General features: G+C 29.8%; 2 protein-coding genes across 6 annotated transcripts in view; one reads left to right on the plus strand and one right to left on the minus strand.

Annotated features, from left to right (window-relative positions):
* LOC105146406 (facilitated trehalose transporter Tret1-like) overlaps nt 1–12,607 on the minus strand; it is a 53,808-nt gene extending 41,201 nt beyond the window's left edge. For both annotated transcript variants that reach the window (XM_087404054.1, XM_087404053.1), the window contains exon 1: nt 11,066–12,607. The gene's annotated coding sequence lies outside the window, so the exon portion shown is untranslated. The remainder of the gene's footprint in view (nt 1–11,065) is intronic.
* The window catches only part of dlg1 (MAGUK family member discs large 1), a 624,340-nt gene that overhangs the window by 110,932 nt on the left and 496,430 nt on the right, over nt 1–16,978 (plus strand). The gene's annotated exons all lie outside the window — the stretch shown is intronic.

Here is a 16,978-nt window from a genome sequence, read left to right on the forward strand (position 1 = left end):
TAATTAAAAATCTTATATCTTTTTTAGTAGATAATGCAAAAAAGTACCGAAAAAAGCGTTAGTAAAGCGTTTCGTAAGTAATAGTAACAGATATGTTATATTTTTAAATTAGTGACGAATAGTAACAATAAGTTATTTTTTTACAAAAAATAACGATTTCGCGCGTTATTTTTATAAAATCCCTATAAAATGCTGTCGCACGCTTTGAGAGAAATTGAGTATTCAGCATATATTTATTTTACAAATATATATAATTATTTTCGGAATATTATCAGAAATAAATTAACTTGGATTACGATCTAGCTTGGCATTGTGGCACAAATTACGTAGGTTGTAGATACGGACACTGTTTATATGCGCAAAGTTGCCATGCTATCAATCGTACGACGAGACCCAAATGGGCAGGGAACATCATATGCCATTATACTATCTCCTCAACCACGATCATTCCTCGATGACTATTACAATTCGCAAATGTCAGTACAAACTATTAATAATGTAGTTATCGCGATTAACGATTCGTATACATGCATATATACAGTGTATGTATATATCGAGATGATAGTATCAAAGCAGATATGAGAGAGATTTATTCATTTGAAGTAGCAAAATCATTGCGATTAGTAACAGGAATTATCAATTGCCGTTTTGTTGAATTTGCGGACAATAATTATTGATGCTCAAATTCTAAATATATCTTGTGCTGCGCTTTCAATTTCTCGTATCGATTTAAATGTAATTTGTCCATCATTTTCGGATTGGAAACACGAGATAATAAATTTCTAGATCGTATCATTCAACAATGTTGTGTTATAACACATCGTTCATTATTAATTATAATGTGTTCGTTCGTGGAATTTATATATTGGATTAGAAACGTATTAAGCATGTAATACTGAATCTTGATTATATGTTTATCACGACGATTTATTATTTTTTAATTAATCGTTAATGATTTGACTTTATTTATGGCATTATATCGCGAATCGGACAAAACCCTCACGAATTAAATAAAAGATTGGCAATCTCGAATCAGCGAGTAAGGATGAGCGATGCGTGTATCGGTACATTAAAAATGATTTAAAAATTGTCTTTTAGGTGAAAAAAAGAACGATTTTTTTACAAAAAGATCGCCCATCTCTACAAGAGAAGAAGAAGAAACCTCAGACAAGATAACAGCGGAACAATCATGAATTAGTAATTTATTATTTTAGCTATTGCAGAATTATTCGTTTGTGGATTAGTAATGTAACAATGATTAAGAATATGAAGCGATTTTATTTCTTGAAGTATTAATTATTTTGAGCTTTCTCTATAATTTAGATATATTTATATTTTGCAGTTTAACATATGACACCGTTGCTGCACATCATGTCCGTGAATGATAAATTACCTTCTGTTTTAATTTGAAACAATGAATCCGTTAAAATTGGGCCTATTACATATACGTAAATTATATGCAGATTTATGAATATAAGTTAATAGCGTAATAATAATGTAAGCAAATGTAATATTTCAGATTTATTGCTTTAAAAAATGGATTGATTGAAATAGATTAGTATTAATAAGTATAATAAATACTTAATCTCGAAGCAATGTAATTATTCGTCATTGTATTGTTTACATCGACATATGCATATATAAAATTTATATATATTATGCCTGATTATATCGTTGCATTATTTACGGGTATTTTATTATTTTATTTTATTGGATAAAATATTAATTATAATATATGAAATGAAATAGATCAATTGCTTGAAATTTTATATGCTAAAATTATAAACATAAAAAATTATAGGACATACATATATTATAAATAGAATATCTCACTAAAAAGTGATAAGTAATGATAAAAAAAAATTTAATAAAATCTAAATGAAAGAATAATACTTTTTACATATTTTTTATCAAGCACTAAATAATAAAATTTTTAGAAAACCAAGAATTGAGAACATTATGAAGATAGACATTGTTATTTGGAAAATTTAAGTATTAAATAATAATTATAAAAGAAAGTTTGAAATTATAAGTAGATATTTCACAATAGAAAGAAGCGAAAGGAAAAATTGAAATTAACAAGAAAAACAATAAAATAAATTATTGAAATATACTGTATATTTTATTACACGAATGAAGAATTTTTTAATACATGTTTTCTTTAAATATATTAGAAAAAGAAGGGGAGAGGGAGAGGGAGAGAGAGATTTTAGAGACGAGTTAACATTAATAGAAGACTTAGGATTAAATATATTTAAATATTATAATATAATATAATATTTGTGTGTAATATAATAATTAAGAGTTTTCTATTCATAATTAACTTGTCAATATCAATTATTAAAATATAATGTGTGTGTGTGTGTGTGTGTGTGTGTGTGTGTGTGCATGTGCGCGCGCGTGTGTGTCTGTGTATTATATGTCCTAAAAATCAGAGTCATATATATTTTAAATATGAGTTATTTGAATAGGAAAATCAATGATAGAGTATAGCGTAATTACAATTAGGCACATACTGATCTATCATCGATTTTCGATAATAGATAGTATAGGCCAACATTAAGCACTTATGACTCGAAAATTATTACGGACTCGACATTTCATGTTTGAATTTTGAACTTTAATTAATCACTAGGAAGCGCGCTATCAAAGTATTATACTGTGGTTGTAGAATATCTTATATCCTTGTGCATATTTCCATATTTAGTGACATAAGTATCGTTCTGTCTTTGTTACACATGAAATATAAAGAAAGTTAAAATAACATTTGTATCGACTTGCGTGTTTCTATATGGAAAGCACTCTATATTAAATAAGTATATAGAATATATATATGAAATTTTGGCAAATGAAATATATTTTCTCACGAAACGATAGAATTCATCGTATACATGTATATTCTACTGGAACAAAAACTAACATACATGTATAAAGGAAAGATGCAATAGAATAATTATCAAGTGTAGTTAAAATATTTAATCCAGTTTTTTTGCAAATTTAAGTTTTCTTAGCATCGATAACGATGGGGCATATGAAAATTTAATAAGCATTATATTATTGTGCTGGGAATCGAATGTAACAATTCTATAATTTGCAGCATTTTATTCTATTAAGGGGAAATTTTATGAGCGTTTACAGAAACTATACATGCTGTTATAACGTAGAAATAGAAGTCTGCAATTGCGCAATTTCTGACACTTCTCTGATATTAAAAAGAAATGATTTAATTTTCTCTTGAAAAACAGAGTATTAAGCCCATTCTACAATTGCGTAGACATATAGTTGTAAATATAAGAATTCACCACTTCACAACTACGCTTATGCAATTGTATATAATAGACTTTATAGATATTAGACACATAAGTGAAAAATGCCATATTTGGTCTTCGGCGGTTCTTCGTATTTAATAATATTTCTTGCGAATTTATACAATTCCAGTTTAACATTTTTAGTTCTCGTGCACCAATTATTTTTCTTGAAATACAGTTTCAAACCGAAGTTGAAATAGGATAATATCACAAATTAAATTGACAAGCAATTTAATAGTATTGTGATGCGAATAAGCTTTTTAAGAAGCTGTTAAATATTCAAGATAAGCATCTTAAAAACTGTAAATAATTTATTTCGAAAAATAGATATTAGATATAGTTCTTCGCTTTTTGTTTATATCTTACCGCATCGATTGTGTCTTTATGCATTCTGCGCATTATTCGTAGTGCAGACTTTATGTACGGTAAATTATATTAGAGTCACATGCGGTCCTATCCTTACAACACAAACTTTTGTTTCTCAGTGACTGCGAGTTCATTAATTATCATTGCGGAATCACCCTTATTGTTTCACGACCGAGGCTTTATTTTAGATGCTGCAGTTGGAGGAAGTAATTGCACTCCTGCCGCAATGGTGAATGCACTAATACGATCTTTCGAGTAAAACCTTTGGATTTCCATTTTGACGCTTTAAAATTCACATTCCACGTGCATCTCTTCGTAGAAGTGCACTGTATATGCTTCGTATGGATCTTAATGACCGAGTTGTCAATTTTTTTCTTTGATACATGCCTATATTTTTAGCGCAAATTTCAGAACTAAAAATTATATACCTAGGAGACATTGTTACTGAAATGGTTAAATTTAGATGATATTTCCCTACCATTTTTGCGATAATTACATTGGAAATGTTTATGCTTCTTTACTTCTTGCAATATCATTTATTGGAAATACTACACGTTATTTTTTCTTGCTTATTTAATCTCTGCAATCTTTCTCTTAAAGAAAATAAAATGAAATAAAATGAAATTTATTCTCTTCATTCTGTTTTCTTTCTTTTTCAATTTGTCTATTCTAGCACAATTGTGTTCTGATATATTTCAAAAACGTTGTCTTGAAATGATTAATCAGAATCTTTATTTATGTCAGATTAAGATTTAATGTACAATGGAATCAATTAGAACATTAAAAAAAGTACTTATTGTTATGTATTGTAGCCATTTTTGTCTTTTTTTGAAAAAATTATTTAGACTCTGTGGGTAGCACGAAGTGTGTCAGTAATACTTGAGGATAGGGATATTGATTACGTATGTACATACATTTATAGCTCTTCCGATGACTTCATTAATATTATATCGCGATATTTTGGTACGCTCTGAAATGCTATGGCTTATCGAGAAAGTTACAGACTCGCATAATTCGCTATACATAATATCACATATTCATTCAGTTGAGATAACAACGTTCAACGATATACGACTATTTTCTTTTCTTATTTTCATTCGCGACATTTTCCATCGTGTCCTCAGTCCTCAAACCACGATCATCTCGCTTTACTGCGTTCATACTATTATACTTTATTGAATAAATTCGGTTAAATCAACTTGGTTTTTCGTTCGTTCTTCTTGGAACATTGTAACTGTAATTGAAGTTTTAGTTCGCGGAAGTTATAGTATAAGCAGCCTGACAATAAGTAAAGAAAAAAGTCAGGAAATTTCCGAACACCATTTGCATTACAACTTTGTTATCGAAATTTACGCATAATGACAAGTCACATTCAAGCGGTTTAAATGGAGCATGCCAGTTCGCCCGTTGAAACGTGCCCCCAACGCTAATGTCGCCGGAGTATTGCGGAACCGGAAACCCTTCGTCCGGTGACAGGATCGTTAGCATTGAATATCTTTGTTGGTGGTAGTATTGCCACTGGCTTGCGCGTGGCTGTCCATTTGAGATTCAAGGCACAATCCAGTGCTGTTGTAAGATCGTTAACTGAATACCACGATCGTTGCCGTTAGTCTCGCTATTACGGTTATACTTGCAGAATGAAGCTCGACTTTTTTTGCAAAATTCGCACATATGTGGGGACAATACAGTGCGAATAATTTCGGCTCCATATAAGATGCATTTTTACTTTATAATTTTGCGAACGGACCGAATAGCTTAAATCTAGATTAGTTAATTAACTACACTATTAGATATCAAAGGAGCAATGATAACCCCGCATAGAAATTTTTATGCGGGGTTATCATTGCATGAGTTAATTCAATCCCTTGAGTTAGACATTTATTTTTATTTTTAACTTCCATGTATGTGTTAAAAAATAAATTAATCCATTTCTGTGATTGATTTCAAAGTAAATTTTAATATGTGTATTAACGTATACATTTAATAAATAATAAATTAAATTTCAGTTAAATTTCGTACCTACGTACATTTTTTTGTTAAAAGTTAAAATGTGTAACTCCGTTGTTTTGGTTAAATTAACGATATATTGGGAGCAGTGATGGCCTATAGAAATGATTAAAAATAACTATAACTCAAATTGAGTACAATTTGACATTATGAATTTAACAGTATATTATTATTGATCCATTATTGTACAAATGAAATTAGCTCCCGTGCCACGAAAGTGTTATTTATTAACTTAATTATTTTTAATGATTTTTTAGATTTTAAAGTGAAAGCTGCTCTCTAAGTTCTTTTAAAATGTTTAAAATTAATCGACCAAATGAATAAGTTTCACTTGTCTTTTTAAGATACAAATATTAGATTTATACAATTATTTTTTTATCTTTTGAGAATAAGAGAGTATTTAAAAATACATCTGTTTCTTTTACCTTTATAACATTTATTGCTAATTCTCGACAAAATCTTGAAATTCAATAGTCTTTACGTTTAGAGTAAAGTCATTTTGCAAATAATTTGTCATAAAATTAACGTACTAATTCGAATGAACGTACTTTAACGTTTAACAAAGCAATTTTACGACGGTATCTAATTATCTTGTCCTTTTTGATCGTGCAAATACTGCCTTCTCTAAGAATTTCTATATTGCGGTGTACTATTTGTGCTGCAAAACATTTTCAGTGAACGAAAGTCTGAGAATTGTTTTTAAGGATGTTAATCTATTAAAGGATATAAATCTATTAAATCTATTTAAGTTACGTTTTCCTCTGGAAATATTAATTATGTATTAGTGAAAAGGCATTGACGGATAAGAGTGAAATGATAAACCGAATAATTCGCGCGAAAGGAAATCTATTAAATGATATATGAAACATGATATTAATCACGATTCTAATTTCATGAAAATGAATTATCTATCTTCTTTTTTATATGCGCAATTGCATGATAAAATAAGAAATGAGCAGCTTAAAAATTTAATTATTTACTTCTAAAGTTATGCTTGTTATAATTACAATATCAAAACGCGATTATATTCGTTGGAGTCTGTTGGAAGTAATTATGCCAGATTTAATGAACGCAGTGATAATTATTAACGCGGGCAAGAAGTGCATTTAATCGCCGCGGATGAAAAACGTTCAACGTTAATCACGATTCTCATTCGATTTTCATTCTTTATTGCATTTTATCTGCGTCACTTCATTAATTTTGCATCTCAGTCGAAAGCTTGCGCGCAAATATATTAAATTCTATCGAATTAAGCTTCTTCCAAGAGTGCCGCTCGATGAATCTAATCGTTCTCCGAGTTAATCCGCAAATTCTTTTTTTTTTATATCAATACTTTTATATCTACTTTATTATCTACGTTCTTTCTCGATTTATTCAAATGTTCGTTATTCCGTAACTAGAAACCGTCGCATTGTGTTTATATCTGCACGCATATCAAATGCTCAAATCTCAGCTCCTCGACATTGGCTTTTCTGTTTCTCTCGCTCTGATGCGGAATGCAGATTGCAGATTTCGTCCGACTCTCCACAACATGCAAATGCGTTCTCCTACGTGAGAGGCCACTAAGTGATTTACTTGTTTAATAATCTCCATTGAGCGTCAGAGTTTATGCCTCATTTGCGTAATGCAGGACGGCGTCCCGGGCGTCACACGCCACTCGCTGCTGCATCGGCCCGCAGGCGATTGTTAACAAGTTGCTGCAGACTCGAGAGAACTTGTTATGCCTGTTAAGCACTGAGATTACGGAGATCATTTGTAAATGTCTTCCTACACTTTTGTGATTGGAACGACCTCCGACATGAATGAATTTCGATGTATTTCGTTGTATTTTATTTTTCTTCTTACTGTGCTCGCTGGGATCGATTAATCTTACTTTACGGGAAAAATTAGGATTAAAGAATTAGAAAGAGGATTAGGGAAAAAAAGTTTTCGAGGGGGAGAGAAAGAGAGAGATTAATATTTTGTAAAATATGAAATTTATATTCTGAAAGAGAGGCATGTCTGGGAGGTAAATGCTTCGCGTTTATTTTCACGATGAAAGTTTCTATGCGGAACTTGCAGCTACCACTTGTGGAATCTTCGGGAATGCGTGTTTTGAATTACGTTATGTATTTTCTGCGTGAAATGACTTTTTGCAACTTTTAGAGCAAAATGTGTACATACAAGTAACTTTTGTGCTTGTATCTATAGACTTCCTTTGTATAATGCAACCTCTTCAGATTACATATCGTGTTGTATCTTTCGCATAAAATGGTAACATTATGCTAATATACGTATAATACAAAAGAGAGAAAGAGATGGAAGGAAGGAAGGGAGGGAGAGATATGTGGCTTTTATCACTAAAATTCTTTGTAATGATTATGCAAACGATCGATAGATGAATACGAAATAGAATACATAACCAGTCACGTTATTATCATCAAAATGTGACGTAGAAGTAAAAACGTAATAAATGTCAAAATCATATGAAGTTGAGAAAAGGGAAATTTCTTCTCGCTTTGATGCGACGTAGCTCTTATTTGGTGCTACCTAATCCCCGCGTTAAGGCGAGTCGATGGACGGATGACGGAAAACTCACGCTCCTGAAATACCGTTCAGACGCCAAGCGAATTTACTGTCAACTTAGCGAACGGGAGCGAAAAGTGGAGAGAGAGGGACGTTGAAGCGGCCAGGAAGAGAGCTGGAAGCGGTAGACGCGTCGTGGGAAGTACCGTGAAATATTGCCTCTGGATTCTGCATCCACCATCCTACGCCCAACTTATCCCTTTTTGCCCCGACCGCCTCTCTGTCTACCGTCGTGCCCTTTCCCTGGAGAACCCAGGGACCAGAAGTTAAGCGCGGTCGCGTTCATTTCACGTTGACGCGCTGTTATGCGGTAATGGAAGATTTTATTGGTCTGCCGTTGGGTAAGGGACGTCCGGATCTAATTTAAGTAACTGAGTTTCATTGACTTTGAAAGTCTCATCCGCCGCGGATGTATTTATGGCCCTCGTTAACGTGTTCTCTCGCCGATCGATTACGATATAAATTGGAGCCTAAGATATTGTGAATAGCGTATGTTACATATTCTTAATTGCCTTTATTTTTTATTCTTGTATAAATATTATTAATCTTGCAACAATACTTATGGGAATCTTTGTTTTTATTTATTAGGTGTTGGAATTAATTCGTAGCGTTTTACAAGTGATGGGAAGTACTTTCATTAATGTATTTTTTAATGCTCATGTGAAATAAATAACATTCTTTCATTAAAAAACGCTACGAATTAATTCCAACACCTAATATTTATTTATTTTTTTTTATTAAATTTGTCGAGGATATGTATGTAATGTGTGCAAATATTGGCGATTGCAATTCCTAAATAGAACAGCTGAGCTATTTAACGTTAATCTAACTTGCTCGTTTTTTTAATCTATCTTGTTTCTTTACTGTCACATTGTCTTTGTCTTCCTGATATCATTATATGGATTAATGAAACTTGCTCGCTGTGTTTTTCGATTTTCCGAGACTGACTGTACTTCAGAATAGATCAGTCTCGACTTTTTGAAATATTGCTGGCGAAATATTACTAGAAATTTAGATCAGTTATCCTTTATGCATAACGGAATTTTACAGTATTTTCTTTATTATTAGTTTAATCAATTTTAAATGTATTCGTATATTATAATAAGGCTCGTCTATTTCAATAAGATTTTGTATTAATTATTTTAACATAGTTTTAATGATGATGAGACTCCTATATACATTGAAATTTCAAATTTTTATGCGTTTTATTATCATCTTTAATTAATTTTAAACTTTTTATTAAATTGATCAAATGAAAAGATGATGAGAGGTCAGCAGATTTTTTTTTTCACAGGCGAGGACTTGAATCATATCCTCGCCTGGAAAAAATCATGCTGACGTCTCATCATCTTTTCATTTGATCAATTTAATAAAAAGTTTAAAATTAATTAAAGATGATAATAAAACGCATAAAAATTTGAAATTCCAATGTATATAGGAGTCTCATCATTAAAACTATGTTAAAATAATTAATACAAAATCTTATTGAAATAGACGAGCTTTATTATAATATACGAATACATTTAAAATTGATTAAACTAGTAGTGAAGAAAATATATATTATATATATTATATATATATATATACTCACGTTCACGGTTCACGCCTCATGAGAAACCACTAATCGACATTATGCATATTTGATTATATTTAATATTATATGTAGCTACGCACGTGGTGTTACATATGCATGATTTTCATGTGACGTCACGTATCCTTGACAAGAGACATTGATAAAAAGCACAATTTTAATTGTCTTACCGGTTATTCCAGTTTATTCGTTAAGTGGAGATAATGTTTCGTTGGAAAATTTATTTGAAGTACAACGTTCGATACGTTTTCTAATCGCTGAAGGCATTATGCCGATTGGCATTTATTTTGTTTCCCATGAAATCTTTATGCGCAGCAACCATCCTATGATAAATTTAAAAATGCCAATCGGCATGATCGCCTTCAGCGATTAGAAAATTATCACACGTCGTTCTTTTTCAGATGAAAATTTTCCATTTTTCGAAATGCTATTTCTCCGCTTAATGAGTAAACTGGAATAAAGTAACTGATTGTGCTTGTTATCAACGTCTCCTGTTTAAGGATACATGACGTCACAAGTCATGCATATGTGATATCGCGTATGTAATCAATATCAAATATGTATATATATCGGACTTTTTGATATCAAGCTGAGGATGGTCATTACAATACTCGTCATTTTTTCATATTTTATCAAACTGTGTTTGATGTGATATAGTAATATTGCGAAAAACAATTTTTTAAAACAATGATAAGAGAATAAATTTTTAAGTTAAAATTTTACTTCATAAAATACGTAAAAGTTTTTTGTTTCTTGCAGTTTTAATTTTTTAAAACGTGTTAATAATTTTAATGACAATGTTTTGGTACGGTACTGTGTTAACATTTATATTTTTGTAAATATTTATTAAAAAATTTATTATCACAATTATTTAATATCTATTTGCACAATTAGCTATCGATAATTTTTATTAATCGATAATTGCTAATACATAGTAATGATATTGCGTATATACAATATTTACACATCGGGGAATAAATTAATTGATGCGATTATCTCTATATGTGTTTCTTTTATCATTACTTTATAAAGTATTCACGCTATGTTTGGTACGATCGAAGATTTAAACTTTACTAAGGGAACTGGAAAGTTTATAGGATAGGATAATGCATTTTAGAAACACCTCAGAAGTCAGTTTCGCAATCTTGGAGTATCGAAGATATCGTAAACGCTTGGTTAGTTAAGCAATTTTAGATCAGATAACACTGTTACGATGGTGTCGACTTACTGACGAGGTGACGTGAAAACGCTACGGAAACACTCTCAGAAGTTATCACTCTAGAAACGAGAACACAACTGGCGCTATCATAACGCGAATACTTGTTATAATGCCAATCATTCTTATAGTTTATGAGAAGAACGCGTTGCCAGCGAATGATGTGATTGTGAAGAGAAGAGGGAATGTACTGATGTTCTCTTTTTATTTCTTTGCATATACAGTGGTGTGTCGACAAAGGCCTCCCACAATAATTATATAGGTCTCGGTGAAATGATTCAGTTTTTATATACAATGTAGTTTATAATGTCATGAACAAAAGATGTCACAGACACAAGGCTTAATAATGGATGTAATAATAAATGATATAAAAATGGTAAATTCGAGTCAAGCGCGGAAGTTGGTACGCAAATAAATTCAGAAAAAGATGAAATCAATACATTACACGTAAGTTAAAAAAATTGAATTTTCGGTTAGAAAAATCGTTTCAGCACATCTTTGAGTCATTTTTAGCATACAATCGTCGCAAAATCATGATAGAAGAATCCAAGGAGAGAGACATTTTTTATTCAAATTTGTAATAACATTTTTAAAACAACTGATATATGTAGAATGTAAGGGATTGTAAACCAAAAATTGATTGTTTCTGATTGATTATTGTCAGAGTTTTATTATTTAGTGATGTTATATCAGATGTAGTCAGGTATTTTAATCTTTTGTTGATTAACAATAAGATTTGTCTGATTAATAATAAAATTTAATTGTTTTCAAGGAGGATGTTTACAACCAATTTTAGATTTTTTTAATGATGTTTGAGAAGAAATTGCCCTGTCAATCAAATACATAATAGTGTTTATATTTTAAGAGATGGAATGTTGAGAGAAAAAATTGACATGAACTGAAATTAATAATGGATAATTTTTGAGCTATGGTGCATTGAAGGTGTAAAACTTATGCTTACTCCTTTACAGAATATCTTATCTTTTACAGAGTTATCTTAGATACCCTATAGCTAAAAAACTATTCATTATTGAGCTTTGTGTCTATGACATCTTTTGTTCGCCACATTATAAACTACATTATGTATGAAAACTGACTCATTTTAACGGAATCCAATTTTTTGTATAATTAATCGAAGATTCTTTAACTCTCTATCAGCAAGACAGGACAGATTATATGCAACATTAGTGTCATATTTACATGTATGTCATAAGTCATTTTAATTAAACATATTTTATACTGATTAAAAAATCGAAAATGTTTAGTATGTAATCCAATATAAATTGCGATAATATATTATTTCATAAGTATTTATTACTATTAAAATAAGAATAAAACTTTTTGGAATGTGTGAGATGTATATCACATACGCATACATGTAAATGAATCAATAAACAAAAAGAGAACATCAGCATGTTCCTTTTCTGTCGCAGTTCTACCATTCGCTGGCAACAAGAAGTTGGCAAATGCTCTATCTATTTATTTTACGTCTATGTGCAAAATATCACGAAAAGTTTTACTCTATTATATTTGTTATTTGTTATGCAATATTATTACATATCAAATTACGTCATACTGCAAACGAAATAAAGAAATGGATAGGATACATGTAAAAATTGATTTAATATAATATATTTCTCTGCTGGAAAATATTATTTTATATCAATTTTTTTCTATTAGAAAACGGTATTATTATGATCATGTATTGTGTTTACCTGTCTTTAATAAAACACACACGCGCGCGCGCGCACACACACACATACACACACACACACACACACACACACACATATATGTATATATAAGAATATATTTTTTCATTGTGAGAGTTATTTTAGGCAGTCACGTTCCTTATTTGTTTTCATATTACCTTTTTTTTGCCGAATTGTCCGAGATAATCGAAATGTATGATAATGCAGCACAAAATTGTTTCGCACCTCTCGCATGTGCATTTTTCCGGGCGATTTCAAAGATGAGAAAATATTGTGAAGATCAATTTTGTTACAGCTCGTATATGTGCAAGGAAATAAGAATAATGTAAATAAAGGTCAAATATTTAAAACGAGCAAAACTAGGTAACCAATAATATTAATTATTTATTAATTATACACATACAAAACTCGTTTTGACTTGACTTAGTCTTCTTCAACCGAATAAATTGTAAATTATAAATTATAAATTATAAAAATAAAATTAAGCGCATAATGTTAACGGAGACGGATAACATAAATTAAAATTTTTCGCAGAATCCCATCTTACTAACAATTTAAAACCTTTTCTTTATTAATACAATTCTAAACCGGTTAAATTAATATTCAAAGAAATTAAATAATTTCCGCAGTTGATGACGAGAAACAGGTGGAGTCAACATAATTAAAATGCAAAAGAATAAATCTAGGTCAAAAGAATTGTGAACATGCATTACGCCCAAATTACAAATCAGAAAGCTGAAATTAAATATGAAGGTAAGATGTATTTATTGTACAAGTCAAAGTTAAAGAACGATAAAAATTGGTTCTTAATTTTGTTGTTGACTAAAGTAAAAAATCAATTTTTCTCTTTTTTTTGCATTTTAATTATATTAACTCAATCTATTTCTCGTCATCAACCGCAGAATTTTTTTGATTTCTTTGGACATCAATTTAACCGGTTTGTTATAGAATTACACTAGTGAAGAAAAATATTTTGTTTTAAATCGTTGATAACGTGGACTCCCGTAAAAAATTTTAATTTATATTATCTCCGTTGACATGCGCTTAATTTTACTTTTATAATTTATAATTCGTTTGCAATTTATCCATAGCTGAAGAAGACTAAGTCAAGTAGAAACGTTTTACATATATATAATTAATAAATAATTAATATTACCACACACCTAGTTTTGCCCATATTAAATGTTTAATCTTTATTTATGTTATTTGAAATATTACAAGAAGAAATATTCTCTCGCATGAGATAGATGCAATACATTTGGCGCAGCAACACTTCCAGTTTCGTTACGGCGAAACAATAATTCAGCGTTACTCCACGTGCGTTTCTTTTTGGCTGTTCTTTAAGAAGAACGTAAGTCAAGATATCAATGATAAATATGCCGCTAGGAAAATTGGTAGCAGTTGAAGGCTGAAGTATTTGTAGGTACACACATGAAACATTTATGTTCAATCCTACCGAGGGATAGCGATATTAAATTTTTAATAGCAACGTTAGAATCATTCGCATGAACAATGCATTCAATACCGAATCTCACCATTGAGCGTATTTAACAAAGTTGAAAGTAACGATAAGCTAACGTGTTCAAGACATTTATCTTTGATAATATTTGAATGATTTTTCGATTATGATTTATATTAAATATCTTTGTTACATTAAGAAAAAATATACTAAATTTAATAAATATTTGTTTGTATAATACTAACTTAGTATTTATTTACGATAACTAAATATTTGTTCCTAAATAAAAAAATGATAGTTAAATCGTCTTAAGGATTCTTGTAAAAATAAATATATATTTACATTTAGTAAATATTATTAAATATTTAATATGTATGTTTAAATTTAATAAATATTTTTAAATATTTAGTATATATATGTTTACATTAAATATCTATGATTCAAGTTTATTAAAATTTAATATATTTTATCTTAGTAAATATATATGAATACAAAATTGAATATTTTCTGAGAAAAATTTATGTGATTATTTTTATTTGTGAAATATATTTAATATACATTTGTTTACATATGTTTTAAAAATTGTTAGCACATATATTGTGTTCATAGCATAATTTTTAATTGATTACATAAATTTTATTTAATTTTTAATTAATTTATAAATTTTCCTGAATTTGATGAAATTTTGTTTCAAACTTTTTTTAACTTATTGCATTTCTCTGCCAATTAATTATTTGATTATTGGATAAAAAAAATTGATATAAACAAATTGGAAATTGCAATATCGAGAATTTTTTGTTTTATTGCTAATTTCGTGATTACTCAAACATTCTTTTCTTCCTAGGCCGTTTCATTTTTTTTAAACAAAATTTCACAACTTGCTGTTTTATTATTTGACATCCTCACACCGATCATTTTTCCCTCTTTGTTGTCCATTACCTTTATTCTTTCCTCTTAATTACTAGTCTCATTCGTATCTAGGTCAGTGCGACAATTTCTTTGCTATACTTTTCTGTATTTTAAGTCGTATTGTTAGTTCCCTATGTAATATTAAATTATTCGTCAATGTTGCTTTTTACACATTATACTATATCTTTATATCGTACCCTAAATATACACCTATATATACATAACTAAAAAATATTATGTGCACAATGCTTCAGCGTAACTTATAATTACAGAAGTACACATGAGAGTTTATGTAACGGCGTATTATACGAGATATATGTAAGATAAAAATGTGAAAAATATCTTCGTATGTTCGTATGGCATTAAATATACTTATTTATTCTATGATACATACGAGCGTTATATAGGTCATCGAACGTAAATGACACATATCTCAAGATTTGCGCAGAATTGTTTCAATTTAATCTCTTTTGCAAGATTTTTTTTTTACGTAAAGTATACATAAAATATATTTAGTCGTGTGACTGCATATTATATGCGAATGTTATACAAGTATATGTATACGAATATTGTTTTTATCATGCTCACGGATTATTGCCTCGCTTTATGCGGACAAATGGAAATGCCGCTCGTCGATGATACATAGCGCGGTCTCCTATCAAAATGTTCGACCGGTGAATTCTATTGTTAGCCAGCCAAATAAACTATGCAGCTGTGATTGATAACTTTGGATTCGTATCGAGACGGAAAATAGCCTTTCTAAATTTAACGAACTAATTTAATGATAATGGGACTTTAGCCAGACTCTGTATATTATCTCAAAACTTCAGAAATAAAGATAAGAAAGTGAGTTTTACATTATTTTACGACTTCAGAATATGCGTTTAAATTCTCCGCAATATTGAAATAAAATTTATTCAGCAGATATTTTATAAATTATTGAATTGAAGAAGAAGAGATGTCTCATTCTTAACTCATTATTTTGTTAACATTGTTAATTTTAGATTAATTATATGATCTTTAGATTAATTATATGATCTTTTCGCATGTGTACATTTTCTTAAGGTTTCAATCGCCTTACTTTAAAAGTAACGAGCTCGTTGGAAGAAATGGAATCGTTGAAGCGCAGATGAATGCAAAAAGAAAAATAAAATTAGTAGTCGCAAGAAAAAGCGAGGAAAGAGCTATTTTTGATCGGGAGCTAACCGAATAAAACCGTAAGTCGAAACACGAAAGTGGAGATGCATAGCTGCTGTTTGTTAAAAATTGATTGAACCCTTCTCGTCGAAAAGTTCGTGATTACTTGCAAAACGACAGTATGCTTCGTTAATTTTCGATTCTACTTTTGACGTAAATCCATCTAAAACTGTATGAGTTTATTTCAATATAGCTTCAGTGCTGGAATCAATATACCTGTCAAGGTTTTCATCGCAAACATCACTAGCACGCAAGATAGATTGTTTATATATCTATATACATATATGAGTACACTTATACAAGCAATCTCGGAATTTTTTATTTTATTTTTAACGACGGTTTCTGTGATCTATTTAAAAAAAAACTTTTTTTTCTATTTATGATATTTTATTTATTATTTTATTTATTGGAGAATGAAATATTTTTGTGTATGTGTGTATATGTGTGTGTGTGTGTGTGTGTGTGTGTGTGTGTGTGTGTAATTGTAAGAAGATATTGAAATAGTTTCATGATTATTAACATAATTGAGAAATTTTATGTCATTGCAAAACAATTAATTTTACGAAAATAATTAAATCGTTACGTAGTAATAATATCTATTAATGAACTAATAGAAAAAAATAATGATAATACGTTTCGTGAAGAAGA

The sequence above is a fragment of the Acromyrmex echinatior genome, chromosome 3 (assembly GCF_024713525.1).
Source record: "Acromyrmex echinatior isolate Ae372 chromosome 3, ASM2471352v2, whole genome shotgun sequence".
Classification (NCBI taxonomy): domain Eukaryota; kingdom Metazoa; phylum Arthropoda; class Insecta; order Hymenoptera; family Formicidae; genus Acromyrmex; species Acromyrmex echinatior.